The sequence below is a fragment of the Dipteris shenzhenensis genome, chromosome 29 (genome assembly GCF_047967505.1).
Source record: "Dipteris shenzhenensis isolate YYH24624 ecotype China chromosome 29, Dip_SZ_1.0, whole genome shotgun sequence".
Classification (NCBI taxonomy): domain Eukaryota; kingdom Viridiplantae; phylum Streptophyta; class Polypodiopsida; order Gleicheniales; family Dipteridaceae; genus Dipteris; species Dipteris shenzhenensis.
Genome location: NC_141624.1, coordinates 2,704,040 through 2,720,083, shown reverse-complemented (window position 1 = coordinate 2,720,083; position 16,044 = coordinate 2,704,040).

Sequence of the window (16,044 nt, the reverse complement as noted above, 5' to 3'; positions counted from 1 at the left end):
AATGCTGAAATTGAAGATCAAATCTTTGATAATGACCTAGCCATTCTGCATGCCCTAATGGCAGTTGAGCTCCCAAAAGTTGAACCTCCACAGTTGCATAACAGCAGAAGATCCCGCAAAAAAGCTGCCGGAGGGAATCGCAGAAAAGCCAAGGCCGAGCACTTCAATGAATTCGAACGAGTCCAAACACGGATTGTGGAATTGTATCTTGCAAAGGCAGTCCCCTCAAAGTCAAAACCACCACCTCTTGAATGGTCCCCTGAAGGACTGGAAGGAGTATGTGCAGCACATGAACCCTTACTTGGAAACACCTTACCAGTGGAAAAGTTACCCCACAGTTCCCAACGTAAGAAGTTTCGGAAATATAAGCCACATGTGCGGATGAAGCTCGATCAAGAGACTTCAGAAAAAGAAAGGAAAGAAGAGCCTAACAAATTACTAAATGCAACTATGCCACCCAATACTCATGCAATATCTCAGGCTAGTTCAACCCCATCAGAGGCCGATCTTCGAGAAGTGCCGGAATACTTTAAGAATTATACAAGTGGTAGTGCACCAATAGCAATGCCAAGACCAATCAGAGAATCTGAAGTTCAAGAAACCGATAGCATTGGAGAAACTCCAATCTATGAGGGACCGGCAAAAACACGCACAATAAACCTCGCCCTTGAAGGGGAGGAAGAAAAGTTGGTTTTCATTGGGAAACAGCTCCGTCAAGAAGATGAAATCAAACTCAAAGACCTCCTAATGGAATACCGTGACTGCCTAGCATGGTCATACAAAGAGATGAAAGGAATTTCACCAGAAGTGGCAGTTCACACGATCCCTATAAGGGAAGGTGCTCGCCCTAAGGTATGTGGACCTTATCGCACAAATCCTAAATATGGCACCATGGTTTATGACGAGCTGGAAAAACTCCTAGATGCCGAATTCATCTACGAGATAGAGCACACTGATTGGGTTTCACCCATTGTCATTGTACCTAAACGCAACAAGAAGCTCAGAATATGCGTAAACTTGAAAAATGTGAATGCCGCCACAATTAGGGATCACTACCCCCTACCCTTAACAGAAACAGTGTTGGAAAAGGTGGCAGGATCTGAAATATATAGCTTCTTGGATGGATTCAGTGGCTATAACCAAGTACAAATTGCTCCTCAAGACCAATCAAAAACAGCATTTGCTACAGAATGGGGTATTTTTGCATATAGAGTCATGCCATTCGGCCTTTGTAATGCCCCAGCCACATTCCAGCGAGTCATGTTCACAGCTTTCAAGTCATTTTTGAATAAGTTTTTACAGGTCTTCTTGGATGATTTGTGCATCCATTCAACCAAACAGGACCACTTCAAATGTCTGAAAGAAGTACTAATCAAATGCAGGGAGTATGGCATCTCCCTAAATCCAACAAAATGCCAGTTCATGGTCACCCACGGAGTTGTTTTGGGACACATCGTCCGTCAACATGGGATTGCAACTGACATGGACAAAATCAAAATCATCATGGAATTGCCTCCTCCTACAAATTCCAAAGGTGTACAGGTCTTTATGGGACATGCCGGCTATTATAGAAGATTTATATTGCGGTATGCCATGATAGCTAGACCACTTTACAAGTTATTAGTGGAGTTCTTATGGACCGAAGAGTGCGACCAAGCCTTTGAGCTTTTAAAGTGGCGCCTAATCACAGCACCCATCCTTCTATCTCCCAATTGGGATATTGATTTTCATGTTCATACTGATGGATCCAAGTATGCAATTGGGAGTGTGCTTTGTCAACCTGGTGAACATAAGAAAGACTACCCCGTCTACTTCGCCAGTCGACAACTCAATGATGCAGAGATCAACTATACAACCACAGAAAGAGAAGCCCTCGCAATGGTGTACAGTGTAAAGAAATTTCGGCACTATCTACTCGCAATATCTACTCGCAAATGATTTTGTCTTCTACACCGACCATCAAGCATTGCTTTATCTTGTGAACCATTCGTGTACCACCGGAAGAATAACCAGATGGCTCCTCTTGCTGCAAGAATTCAACTTCAAAATTGTGGTCCGCAAAGGTGCACAACACTACATTGCCGATCACATGTCTCGAGTCAAGACAGGAGAAGAAGCCACTGGAATAGAAGATGACCTACCAGATGCCACACTATTTCAAATAGATGCTGTTCCAGAATGGTGTGAAGATATCATTGGATACTTGATGGCAGGAAGACCACCCCCTGACATGAAAGCAGTAGATGCCAGAAAATTGATTCTAAAGGCTGCACCATATCAACTCATTGCAAGACAACTATACAAGATGGGCAAGGACCAGATATTAAGAAGATGTGTAATGCCTCATGAGATCCTGCCAATCCTGAGTGAAGTCCATGAAGGCATTGCAGGAGGACACTTCCAAGGGGAAGCCACAGCAAGAAAAGTTCTCCTCGCAGGCTACTGGTGGCCAACATTGTGGGCAGATGCCTATGAATATGTAAAAGGCTGTGATGTATGCCAACGAACTATTAAACCACAACACAAAGACTTCAATCCTCTAACAACAGTTGTTGCACAACAGCCATTTGAAAAATGGGGGATTGATTATGTGGGTCCCATACATCCAGCAGCAAAAGGAACACAGGCACGCTACATCATTGTGGCCACTGATTACTTTACAAAATGGGCTGAAGCTAAAGCAGTCAGAAAGGCAGATGCCAAAAGCACAGCAAGATTCTTGTACGAACATGTGATCACCCGATTCGGATGCCCCCTTGAAATTGTGTCAGATAGAGGCACACATTTTGTCAATGAGGTAATCCAAGAACTCTTGTCTGGCTTCATGGTCATTCATAGAAAAAGCACACCCTACTACCCCCAAGGGAATGGACTAGCAGAATCCACAAATAAAATCATATGCAATATCCTCACCAAGGTAGTAGAACCACAGCGTTCTGATTGGGCAGAGAAACTGAATGCAGCCTTATGGGCATACAGAACCACATTCAAGGTCAGTACAGGGAACACACCTTTTCAATTGGTGTACGGCCTTGAAGCCGTGGTCCCACTCGAATTTGTAATACCAAGTCTACGCATCGCAATACAGGAACGCATGGGTGATCATGAGTCCTTGAAAGAAAGGCTCTGTCAGTTGGAAAAGCATACAGAGACAAGACTAGTCGCTTATCATGCCATGACAACAGAAAAACGTCGAAGAAAGGCATGGTTTGACAGGAATCTGAAAGCTAAAGACATCAAGGAAGGCGACTTAGTCCTGTTATACAATGCTAAAGTACATAAGGGAAAACTGAAGTATCTAGGTCAAGGACCCTACCGAGTACGAAAGATGAATCCCATTGGAGCTGTGCTACTTGAAACACTAGATGGAGTCCAATTCAACACAACAATAAACGGGAGCCGACTGAAGCGCTACTACATCAACACGCGAGCCATCCCCGACAAAAACGAAGATTTGGGAAACCAAGTCTTCCTTAGTTAGGATTAGATTGTATCACAAGCACTCACTCGCATATGCACGTTTTTGCACATATAGTTTGCACTAGATTGTTACACGCACACTCACTGCATACGCACGTTTTTTTGCACATTAGGGATGTTTGAGTTTTAGTTTCCCTATCAAATCCCACAAATAAGCATATAGTTAGACACATCACATGCATTCACATGATTTTGCATAGGCACATAATAGATTGCATAAAAAATAGTATCACACACTTTCATTCCATACTCTCAAAGCATGCAATGAATTCACACGCACTACACAAAGCTATGCCAAAACTCAAGATGAATTGGCAACAGAGTCTGCAGCCTCCACAACGAGACCCCCGCCAAACATCACAGCCGTCTCCTATATGCAAAAATATCAAACTTGCATACTAATTATCTACAAGCTCAATGCTACGAGTGCAATCGCATCCAACATGTATGCAAGATAGCAAGAAATGACAGCCTCAACAACGAGACCCCCGCCAAATCTCTTCCCAAGAAGATTCGATGGCAGCGTCCGCAACCTCAGCAACGAGATCCCCTCTGACATTCATAGTCATCTACCCCTCCTTAAGTGGAGACAAGCTTCTTGACCAATATCCTTTATACCAATTCTCCACAACAAGACCCCCGCTAAACCTCTTCCCAAGAAGATTCGATGGCAGCATCCGCAACCTCAGCAACGAGATTCCCTTTGGCAATCATAGTCACCTACCCCTCCTGAAGAGGAGATAAGTTTCTTGACTATTGAATACAAATTGTGTGGTGCAAAAGCATTATAGCAGGAATGACTAGCATACCACAAGCTAAATAGCCACTGAATTATGCACATGGCATCCCAACTCTGAAATCAAAATAAGCCATAACCCGAGGATGGGTAATAAAATGGATCCGGGAGTATGTTGACTCTGTGCCAACATGAACTTATGAAGAAAGAGAAGGTGATACAACTTTGTGATACAACTTTGTGTTACAACTTTGTGTTGCAACTTCTAGACACAACTTTATGTTACGACTTTGTGTAACAACTTTGTGTTACGAGTTTGTCTACATGAAGAGAGAGAATGTGTTACGACTTTGTGATACAACTTTGTGACACAACTTTGTGTTACAACTTTGTGTTACAACTTTGTGTAACATCTTTGTGTAACAACTTTGTGTTACATCTTCTACATGAAGAGAGAGAATGTGTTACGACTTTGTGATACAACTTTGTGACACAACTTTGTGTTACAACTTTGTGTAACAACTTTGTGTAACGACTTTGTGTTACATGCAGAGAGAGAAGCTCTCCAACTTGTATAAATACCCCATAATGGAATGAAGCCCACACTCTTGGGGCATTGTGTTGAGTCTACATTGGTATTCCAAGCATTTGTCTCAAGTGTCCATGCTTCCTTGCACCGCACGTCCAAAAGCATGTCCTAACCTTGCAACCCATCCTCTCCCTCTCCTCCTCCCTCCTCCCTCCTCCTCCTCCTCCTCCTCCTCCTCCCTCCTCCTCCTCCTCTCTCCTCCCTCACCCTCCTCCTCCTTCCTCCTCTCTCTCTTCCTTCACCCATGCTCTTACACCTTCTTCCTCTCCCACTCCTATGCTTTCCTAAACCCTTAAACTCCATGATCTACGAGGGAGACGAGTTCTCCACCATGTACTCTACTCCGAACCTTGGACCCTCCTTCTAACCCTGGACTCCTTCTAAACCTTGGAACCCCCTTCTAAACCCTGGAACTCTTTCTAACCCTGAACTCCTTCTGAGCCCTGGAACTCTTTCTAACCCTGAACTCTTTCTAAAACCCTGGAACCTCCTTCTGAACCCTTAAACTCCTCCTAAACCCTACAACCCCCAATGAAGGCGAAAGCCTTCATTACCCCAACAACAATGGTTTACGTGCCTTTTACACATGCTTGCATTATGTTTACTCACCACACTTAAGCCTACGTCTCTCACCGGAACACGACTCGAGGTCTTAAGCTACATATATACTACAACGACAAACCCAATATATCTGTAGGTGACAAAAAGCCTCGGAACCCTGCAACATAGAATACCCAGCTCTTCCTACGAAAGCAGTAGGAAAGAGCCAACACTCGGTTGGAACGATTTCTTCTTTGATGATTTTATACTGCTGAGGATGATGCTGATGCTGATGTTGATGTTGACTTTGATTTTGTTGCTGATGATGACCACTTCTCTAGTATGATCTACATCTGCCTCTGCTTCTGTTTGAAGCTGTGAATGCCGGATCATTAGAATGAACTTTATGTGCTTGAATTGCCTGAGTTTTGAGTTTTTCACCAAGTAGGACTGACTGAAGTTCTTCCAGTGTTAAAATTTGCTATCGAATGATGGCAATACTCTAGACTAGATTCTCGTATCCCTCTCCTAGTCCATTCAGGATTACTTGAACCATTTTTGTGGGGTTCATAGTCTCTCCTATTGCTGCAAGTTGATTGTTGTAGTCTTTTATGCGGAGTACATAAGCATGACTGGTTTCACTTCTATTGCGGAAACTGTGGTTGATTTGGTTTCTTAGGGTGAGAATCTTGGATGTGTTCTTGGACTCATAGAGAGTTGCAAACATATCCCATGCTTCTTTCGATGTCTTGACTGTGTTGAGCTATCCTAGCATGACATGTTGCACATTATGCTTGATAGATGATTGACATACTTGTCTTTCTTATCCCATTCTGAGATCAGGCAATGGCAGGATCTATTACTGGTGCAGAAACTGTTTGTGTAGCTATAGATCCCATTGTAGATCTCATTGCTGGTGCTGTGACAATAGGTGGAGTAGAGCTACCGCTAGCTGGATCATCCAATGGTCTAGGTGTAGACCCATCGACATACTCCCATTTGTCCTAAAGTACAAGAATGGTCTCCATTCGGTATTTCCATGTACCATAATTGGAGTTATCTAACTTAGCAGATGCCTCCACATTGAGGTCGCTAGTCATACATGGTGTAAGAAATGTAGTCAAAAGTGTCGTGAAAATCTCTGTATGAATTAATTGCAAATACACTGACTGTGGTAAGTGAAATCTCTAAACCATCGGTGAAGATAGAACTGCAATTTATAAAATTTAATCTATATTACAACGCTTGTGGCAATGATGTCGGGAATAGCCAAGAGGGTTTACAAGGCTGAAATGATGTGCACAATGCCATGAGATAGCCGAATAGGCTTTACAATGGTGGCATGTATGTGTGAAGTCAAGTGCTATTTATCCACTGAACAATCTGCAATGCCTATGAACTCTGAAGTCTGCTCATTGAACTGATGAATGTAAGGTTTCAGGTAATGTAATGATGTGAAACTATATGTGAGCATATGGACTGACTCCGGGTAGGTACTAGTCGGGAATTTCGGGTACGGCTTAGATTGGCAACTTGGAGAAATTCAAAGCATCCCCTCTATGGCGATCTAGTCTACTTTGATCTAGATCTATACCAACCGTCGATCGATGAAAGAACATCAAATAACTTCTTTTCTTTTGTTCTTTTTAAGTGCTGGGTCAGATGCATCGATGTAGAGGCGAATGTGCATCAAGAAAGTGATTTTGCCTGGCGAGACTTAAATGTGAGTGTAACTTGTGCTGAAATGTGCACATGATGTGACGAGCACATAGAGCACAAAAAATCGAGCGATTTTGTTTTTTGGAGCGCCCTCAAATTCTTCCTAGATCAAGAGATAAGACTTGATCTAGGTGGAGGGGCAAAAGGAGTGCAAATGGTGCTCAATGATGATGTGTCACTCTGAGTCACATGCATTGATGATGTGGCACTGTGCCTAGAAAGAGGTGTGCCAGTGGAGCCCTGTGCTGAGGTGGCAAGAGTGGTCACATGCAGTGATCATGGAGCACTTTGCGTGCCTGCAGAGGTCCAGTGTGCCATGTGGCACTGATGATGTGACAGATGATGATGTCAACAAAGGTGATGTGGCAATTATGACATGGCACTGATGACATGGTACTAGTGACATGGCACTAATGACATGGTAGTGGTGACGTGGTTGCTGACATGGTAGATAGGGATGATGTGGCAGTTGATGATAGTTTGCAGATGAGACTAATGATGTGGCATGTACATGTGTCAAGATAACGTGGTGACATGGCACGAGGGATAATGTGCTAATGTGTCACTAAAGATAAGCTGCCATGTGTCAAAATGAGAGCTACCAGAATCTAGGAAAGATTTCGATGGAATCCTCGAGATTTCATCGTCGTCTCCGTTTATCTGTTGGAGAGGCTGCTTAGTTGAGTGGAAGGAGGTGGCGCTGTTGGAGATCTGGTTGTTCGGAGGATCGCCCATGAAGATGTTTGTTTGACAACTATATCATGGCACGTTATTGCATGGCGATTGGAGCGTTGGAACTGTCGGAGCATTGGCTAGCGTGTCGAGATTGGAGCGCCATAGCAAGAGCTTGAAGCTTTGTTGACTTTGGTTGCTACTGTGAGCCTTAGAGGCTTGGAGCGGAGGAGCTCTCTATGGAGGCTCTACTTTGTGTCGATGCCCATGGAAACTAGAGCACCCATGGATGCTGGAGCTTCATGTCTATGTTTGGCGTGTGTTGTTTGTAGAGGCACAACATTGGAAGCTGCTGGGAGCCTTGCAGGGCTCATTCCCGACTGGATAGAAGGGGCTATCCGTGAGGTCTTTGACATGCTAGAATAGCATGTTGGCTGTCATTGGCGTCAATTGAATCGGAAGCCTGCTAGAGCAGCTTGCCGGTGGAGTCTGTAGTTGCTAATGGCATTGAGGTTGGTTGAGCTTTGAGTGCTCGTTGGCTTGTCATGAAGGTGCTTTCGGTGGGACTTGACGTTTAGACAAGTCGCAGGTATTGCTTGTAGATGCAAGTCCCCAAGAATCGTTGCTTGTTGCACGGGAGGAAGATATGGCAAACAAGGCACACTTTCTCAACCGGTTGGAGGTTGTTGGCACAATTGCTTTTGTTGGCCATTGGGAGAAGGTAGTTGCCTACTCTTATAAAGTGAACCATTGATGATGCGGGTCTGGGCATAACCCCATACATCTGTATGAATCAAATCAAGAATACCTTGTGCACGAGAGGTACTTCTGACAAAGTTGGTTCACTTTTGTTTGCCGAAATAGCATGCTTTGCAAACTTTTCCAAGAAACTGTAGCTTTGGAATTCCAATTGCCATATTCTGATTCCTGAGATCTAACAAGTACTTGAAGTTGACATGACCATATCTCTTATGCCATTTTGCAGATAGTGGCATCTGTTGCATTTGAGCTGACATGGCATGCTTATCTGGTACTGTATCTAGCATCCTATATAAGCATCCTTCCTTGACACCTTTTGCTACTAGCTGACCTCTTTTGGATTTGTCTCTGATAGTGCATTCATCACCGTCGAAGATGACTTTGTAGTTGTGTTATGTCATTTGACCTACTGACAAAAGGTTCTTGCTGAGCTTTGGAACATAGAGCACATCTTTGACTCATCCTTTTGTACCAGTGAAATTGTTCATAGGGATAACACCTGTCCCTTGAACCGGATTCAGTGTATTGTCTGTTGTGTAGATGACATTCTTTTGACCTTCTAATGGCTTCATTTCTGTGAACCATTCCTGATGATTTGTCATATGAGATGATGCACCGCTGTCGATGTACCAAAGATCCTGTTCCACTTGGTTGACTTGATAACTGTAATCCTCTTTGAGATTGAAATCAATGTCTAGGTGCATTGTATCAGTCTGATGCAATTCCTCGCTTGCAAGAAACATATTTCCATGTTCATTTGCAAAATGACTGTGACTAGAATGTCCACCACGATGATTTCCTCTTCCTCGGGAATTCCCTCGATTACTGCTGGATTGACTGCCTTGGTCATACTGCTTCTTGCAGCAATCTCTTTCATAGTGTCCAAACTTGTGATAGTAGTTGCACTGGATGTTTGACACATTGGTGGATGCATTCCCTCATCCTTGAAATCTTCCTCGATTGGAATGATTTCGTCTTTGCTGATTTTGATGTTGCTGAGGATGATGCTGATGCTGATTCTGACTTTGATTTTGTTGATGATGACCATTTTTTGATATGATCTACCTCTGTTTTTGCCTTTGCCTCTGCTTCTATCTGAAGCTGTGAATGCCTGATCATTAGAATGACCTTTACGTGCTTGAATGGCCTGAGTCCTGAGTTCTTCACCAAGTAGAACTGATTGAAGTTCTTCCAATATTGGAATTTGCCGTTGGATGATAATACTCTGGACTAGATTCTCATATCCTTCTCCTAGTCCATTCAGGATTACTTGAACCATTTCTGTGGGATTCATAGTCTCTCCTGCTGCTGCAAGTTGATTGTTTTAGTCTTTTATGCAGAGTACATAAGCATGACCGGTTTCACTGCTGTTGCAAAAACTCTGGTTGATCTGGTTTCTCAGGGTGAGAATCCTGGATGTGTTCTTGGACTCGTAGAGAGTCGCAAACATATCCCATACTTCTTTTGATGTCTTGACTGTGTTGAGCTATCCTAGCATGACATCTTGCACATTCTTCTTGATCAGGTGATAGGCATACTTGTCTTTCTTATCCCATTTTGCTTGAGCTCGGGCAATGGCAGGATCTACTACTGGTGCAGAAACTGTTTGTGTAGATGTAGATCCCATTGCTGGTGTTGTGACAACAGATGGAGTAGAGCTATTGGTGGCTGGATCGGCCAATGGTCTAGGTGTAGACCCATCAACATACTCCCATTTGTCCTAAAGCACAAGAATGGTCTCCATTCCATGTACCATAATTGGAGTTGTCTAACTTAGCAGATGCCTCCAAATTGAGGTTGCTAGTCGACATGGTGCAAAAAAATGTACTCAAAAAAGTGTCCTGAAAAACTCTGTATGAATCAATTGCAAATACACTGAAGATGCCAAGTGAAATCTTTGTACCGTCGGTGAAGATAGAACTGCAGTATATAAAATCTGATCTGTGTTACAAGGCTTGTGGCAATGATGCCGGGAATAGCCAAGAGGCTTTACAAGGCTGAAAATGATGTGCACGATGCCGTGAGATAGCCGAATAGGCTTTACAATGGTGGCATGTGTGTGTGAAATCAAATGCTATTTGCTCATTGAATCAATCTGCAATGCCTCTGAACTCTGAAGTCTGCTCACTGAACTGATGAACGTAAGATTTTAGGTAATGTAATGATGTGAAATCGGATGTGAGCGTATGGACTGACTCCGAGTAGGTATTAGTCGGGAATTTCGGGCATGGCTTAGATTGGCAACTTGGGGAAATTCAAAGCATCCCCTCTATGGCGATCTAGTCTACTTTGATCTAGATCTAAACCAACCGTCGATCGATGAAAGAACAACAAATAATTCCTTTTCTTTTGTTCTTTTTAAGTGCTGGGTCAGATGCATGAATGTAGAGGCAAATGTGCGTGAAGGAAGTGGTTTTGTTGGCGAGGCTCAGATGTGAGTGTAACTTGTGCCGAAATGTGTGCATGATGTGACGAGCGCGTAGAGCACAAAAAAATGAGCGACTTTCCTTTTTGGAGCGCCCTCAAATTCTTCCTGGATCAAGAGATATGACTTGATCTAGGTGGAGGGGCAAAAGGAGTGCAAATGTGCTCAATGATGATGTGTCACTGTGAGTCACATGCAGTGATGATGTGGCACTGTGCTTAGCAAGAGGTGTGCTTGTGAAGCTCTGTGCTGAGGTGGCAGGAGTGTTCACATGAAGTGCCTGTGGAGCACTGTGTGTGCCTGGCAGGGGTCAATGCTGACTGGATAGCTGAGGTGGCAGAGGTGACGTGGTAGTGATGACGTGGCTTAATGATGTGTCACTGATGACGTGGTTGATGACATGTCACTAATGACATGGCTGATGATGTGGCACTGATGATGTGGCTAATGACATGGCACTGATGATGTGTCAGGATGATGTGGCTTGCTTACGTGGCACTGATGACATGGCAATCGATGATGATGTGTCAAGATGACGTGGCTTGCTTATGTGGCACTGATGATGTGGTAGTCGATGATGATGTGTCAGTTGACGTGTCAGATAAGATTACGTGGCACTTGGAGATAAGGTGCCACGTGTCCAACTGTGGGTCAACCAGTTAACCCAAGGTGATCTTCACCGGACCGTGGTTCTATCCTATCTGCCACGTGTCGACCAATGGTGCACCGGAATCGACGAAGATTCCGTCAAAGATTTTGATTCCATCGCGGCGACTATACGTCGTCTGAGAATTCCATCCTTGTAGAGGGCGACTGTAGGAGCTTGGAGCTTCGTTGGAGAGGGCGTTGAATGGAGCCGTGCTATGGACTGGCGTCGTGGCAGTGCATTGTAGGCTTGGCGGGAGCCTTCTGAAGAGCCGCGAGCTATTTGGTCGGCTAGAGACGCTGTTGGAAGAGGCGATGTGCTAGAGGCGAGGTCTAGTGTCGAGGTGGTTGCAGAGCCACTAGGAGACCTTAGAGGGCTCGTTTGCCAGCAATCGTTGCAGTCCAGAGTAGGAGTCGTTGCTAGTGTGAGCTTTGAGTCCAGATGGCCTTGGAGGCTTTTGTTCGTGAAGACAACAATAGGGTTGTGAGAGGTTGCAAAAGGCTATGAGCCGGTGAAGAGGCTTGTTGTCAGCATCGTTGCAGTTTTGGGAGGCCCTATGATGGTCTACGTCCGATTTTGAGAGGCAACTATCGTTCGCTAAAGGAGTCGACTGGCTGTAGAAGGAGCCGCTGCTTGCATTGAGGGTTGTAGGAGGAGCTGCCTTGTAGTTGCAGCTGGTTGGCTTCCTCAAGGTGCTGTTGTTCGATGAGCTGAGGCTAAGGAGCCATGAGATTAACGGACATCCTTGTCGAGGTTGAGAGCATAAAGGGACTCTATTACTTTTCTTGGATAGAGGAGGGACTAGATCCCGAGCTTTGGAAGCTCTCAACAAATGGAAGATCTCTCCCTGTCTCTCTCACAATCAGAGTACCTTACAAAGCTCATAAATGTCTCTCTTGAAGCTCTCAAGGAAATAAATCTCTCTCATTCGCTCTCATAGGTGGAAACCACTCTAAAAAATCTCTCACACTATGAAGAACCACTCAAATGTACTCTCTCACAAACAATGAATCAAATGGAAGGAGATTGATGGAAATCTCTCATGGATGGAAATTTTCACATGAACAAAAATTTCTCTCAACAGAAGTGAAGGGAAGGATCTCACAATCACTCAAGAGAACTCTTAGTCTCACAATCTCTCTCACACTCTCAGGAATCACAATGCCTCAGCGGAAGGCAAGGGAGCTCTGATACCATGACAAAATATGAAGAGGGGAGGGGAGAAGAGTGGAGATGAGGAGAGGGGGCACAGCTAGAGAGCACACCACAAATGACTAACTGTACACTAGATTTAGTTGAAAAAATAGAATATATACAAACCCTTTTAGGGTTAGGGTTAGGGGATCTAACCCTTTCCTTTATAGCACTCTATAAGGTTAGTGCTATGCACATATGATCACGTGATGGTGCTATGCACACATGATCACATGATGTTGAGCATGAACTCTCAACAGGACACACCTAAATGAGATCATTATGCATGGGTTAATGGGCCTCCAATGTTATGCTAAAGTGATGCATACCCATTCGAGGGAACACTCCATAACTTTCTTTTGATTTGTTGAAAACCATAACGGATTGTAAATTTGGAATCCAAACTATTGGTACTAGTGCATGGTGGTCTTAAGACATTGATAGTTGTTGGCATTGGTATCTAGATTCATCGTAAAATGGAAGAAGTTGGAAAAGTGCAATTTGTGCATGTGCAAAGATATTTTAATAAATCCAACACTATTTACAATTTTGAATTGTTTCTTTTTCCATGCACTTGCTTGCTATATGGCTCATAAACATGCCAAAGGTCATTGCATTTAATAATACATAGCATCAAACCCGATAGCATGCCCTTTGGCCTATTTGTGTTTTAGAGCATTTAAGGCCACATTGCACTTGTTTGGGCTAGCCAATTCTGCTGATGTGTATCGTTGGAGGGGGAAAAACTGATAGCTGAAATTTTGCTATTTCTGTGAATTTTGAATTTTCAAACCTTCCACCCATCAAATCTTGGAATATTTGAGTACCTGCAACTTGCCCTCGCCCTACAAACACCCTACAACCCGCACGCACCTCGACATGAACATGCGTAGACTTTGGTTTGCCATTGTCTTCTTTCGAGTAAGTTGTCTTCTATTCTTTGCTTGCCTCACTAGCTAGCTTCTCTGGGTGTATTCTAGACTAATCATGGCCATGGCATTAATGGCAACATGGAGCTTGCCATGGCTTGCAATATAAGTAGACAGAGGCTACAATATACGAAAGCCGAAAAGCTAGGTCAAGGCATAAGGAATAGAGTGCGGGTCTACTTTTTGAAAGAGAAATTTGAAGTGTTTTCTAGATTTCAAAAATTCAAAGCCATGGTAGAAAACCAGACAGGCAGAAAGATCAAGGTCATGAGATCAGACAGAGGAGGTGAATACATGTCTTCAGCATTCATAAACTTTTGCAAAAATTACGGCATTCGAAGACAATTCACATGTGCAGATACTCCTCAGCAGAATGCAAGAGCTAAAAGGAAGAATGGGACTTTAGCAGACAGTGCTAGAGCAATGCTTAGTGAAAAAGCATCTTTCAAATTAGTATTGGGCAGGAGCAATAGCTACAGCTAACTATTTGCTTAATCGGCTTCCTACCGAACCGATACAAGGTATGACTCCTTATGAAGCATTCACTGGACACAAGCCACGCATTGGGCATCTCCGCATATTTGGTTGCATAGCATATGCCCACATACATGATGATCATCGCAGGAAATTGGATGCGAAGTCACGCAAATGCATCATGGTTGGCTACAGTGAAGAAAGTAAAGCATACAAATTGTATGATCCCATCAACTGCAAAGTCATTATCTGCAGAGATGTAATCTTTGATGAGGAATCAGAATGGAAAACCTCACCTACACAGGAGATAGAAGCATCGACTTCACAGTCATCTATAGAACAGGTTGATGAAGAAGAGCAAGAATTGCCAACAACACCCCAAGTAGTGCCACAGCAGCTCACACGGTCTACTAGGGAAAGCAGACCTCCAGCCAGATTGACATATGCTCAAAAAGGCAAAGCATCTTAGGTGGAAACCACCAACTATGCTCTTATGACTACCATCATGGCTACAGAAGAGCCAGTGTACTTCGAAGACGCAGTAGACAAGCCAAAATGGCAAACTGCTATGAATGAAGAAATGGATGCTTTGTATAAAAATAACACTTGGGAATTATGCGACCTTCCACCAGGAAAGAAGGCCATAGCAAACAAATGGGTATACAAAGTGAAGTACAATCCAGATGGCAGTATTCAGAGATACAAAGCCAGATTAGTTGCAAAAGGATTTGCACAACAATATGGTCAAGATTATGATGAGACTTATGCTCCAGTTGCAAAGATGGATTCCATACGATTCCTGATATCACTAGCGACACTCAGTAAATGGAATGTGTATCAGCTTGATGTCAAGAATGCATTTCTCAATGGTTATCTAGACGAGGAAGTCTACATGCAACAACCAGCAGGTTATGTTGAACCAGGAAAGGAGAACAAGGTTTGCCATCTCAAGAAAAGTCTCTACGGCTTAAAGCAAGCACCCAGAAGTTAGTACAGCAGAATTGACAAGTATTTTGCTGATCTGGGATACATGAAGTCCAATGCAGATCATACTCTCTACTACAAAGTTCAAGGGGAAGACATTACTATTGCACTTTTGTATGTAGATGATCTGATTGTGACAGAAAGCAAGGATAGCTTCATCAAAAAACTAAAACAAGACTTATCTGTAGAGTTCGACATGAAAGATCTTGGACTTATGCACTATTGTCTTGGAATTGAGTTCTGGAGAGATTTAGATAGCACATTTATGAGTCAACTCAAGTATGTTGACAGTCTCCTGAAGAAGTTTCATATGGCAGATTGCAAGATTGTAGCCACTCCCATGGAACAAAGTTTGAAACTTACTAAAGATTCAGAAAAGCCTACAGTCAATGACAGATACTACAGGCAGCTCATTGGATCTCTTATATATCTGACAATCACACGGCCAGATATTTGTTATGCAGTAAGCTCACTAGCACAGTTTATGGCAAATCCAAAACAGTCTCACTGGAATGCAGCCAAAAGAGTCTTGAGATACATCAGAGGTACAAGACAGTTTGGGATAGAATATAGAGGAAGTCATCCACAGTTGCATGGATACTGTGACAGTGACTATGCTGGAGATCATGAGACCAGGAGATCGACACAAGGATATGCATTTTTCCTTGATCAAGGTGCTATATCATGGTTTTCAAACAAACAGCCAATTATTTCTTTGTCTTCGACTGAAGCAAAATATAGAGCACTCACTACAGGTGCATGTGAGGCTATATGGCTCAGAAGACTATTGTCAGAAATAGATTACTTTGATGAGTCAAAGCCAACAACAATATACTGTGATAATCAATTGGCTCAAGCATTGGCCAAAAATCCAATATATCACTCCAGGACAAAGCG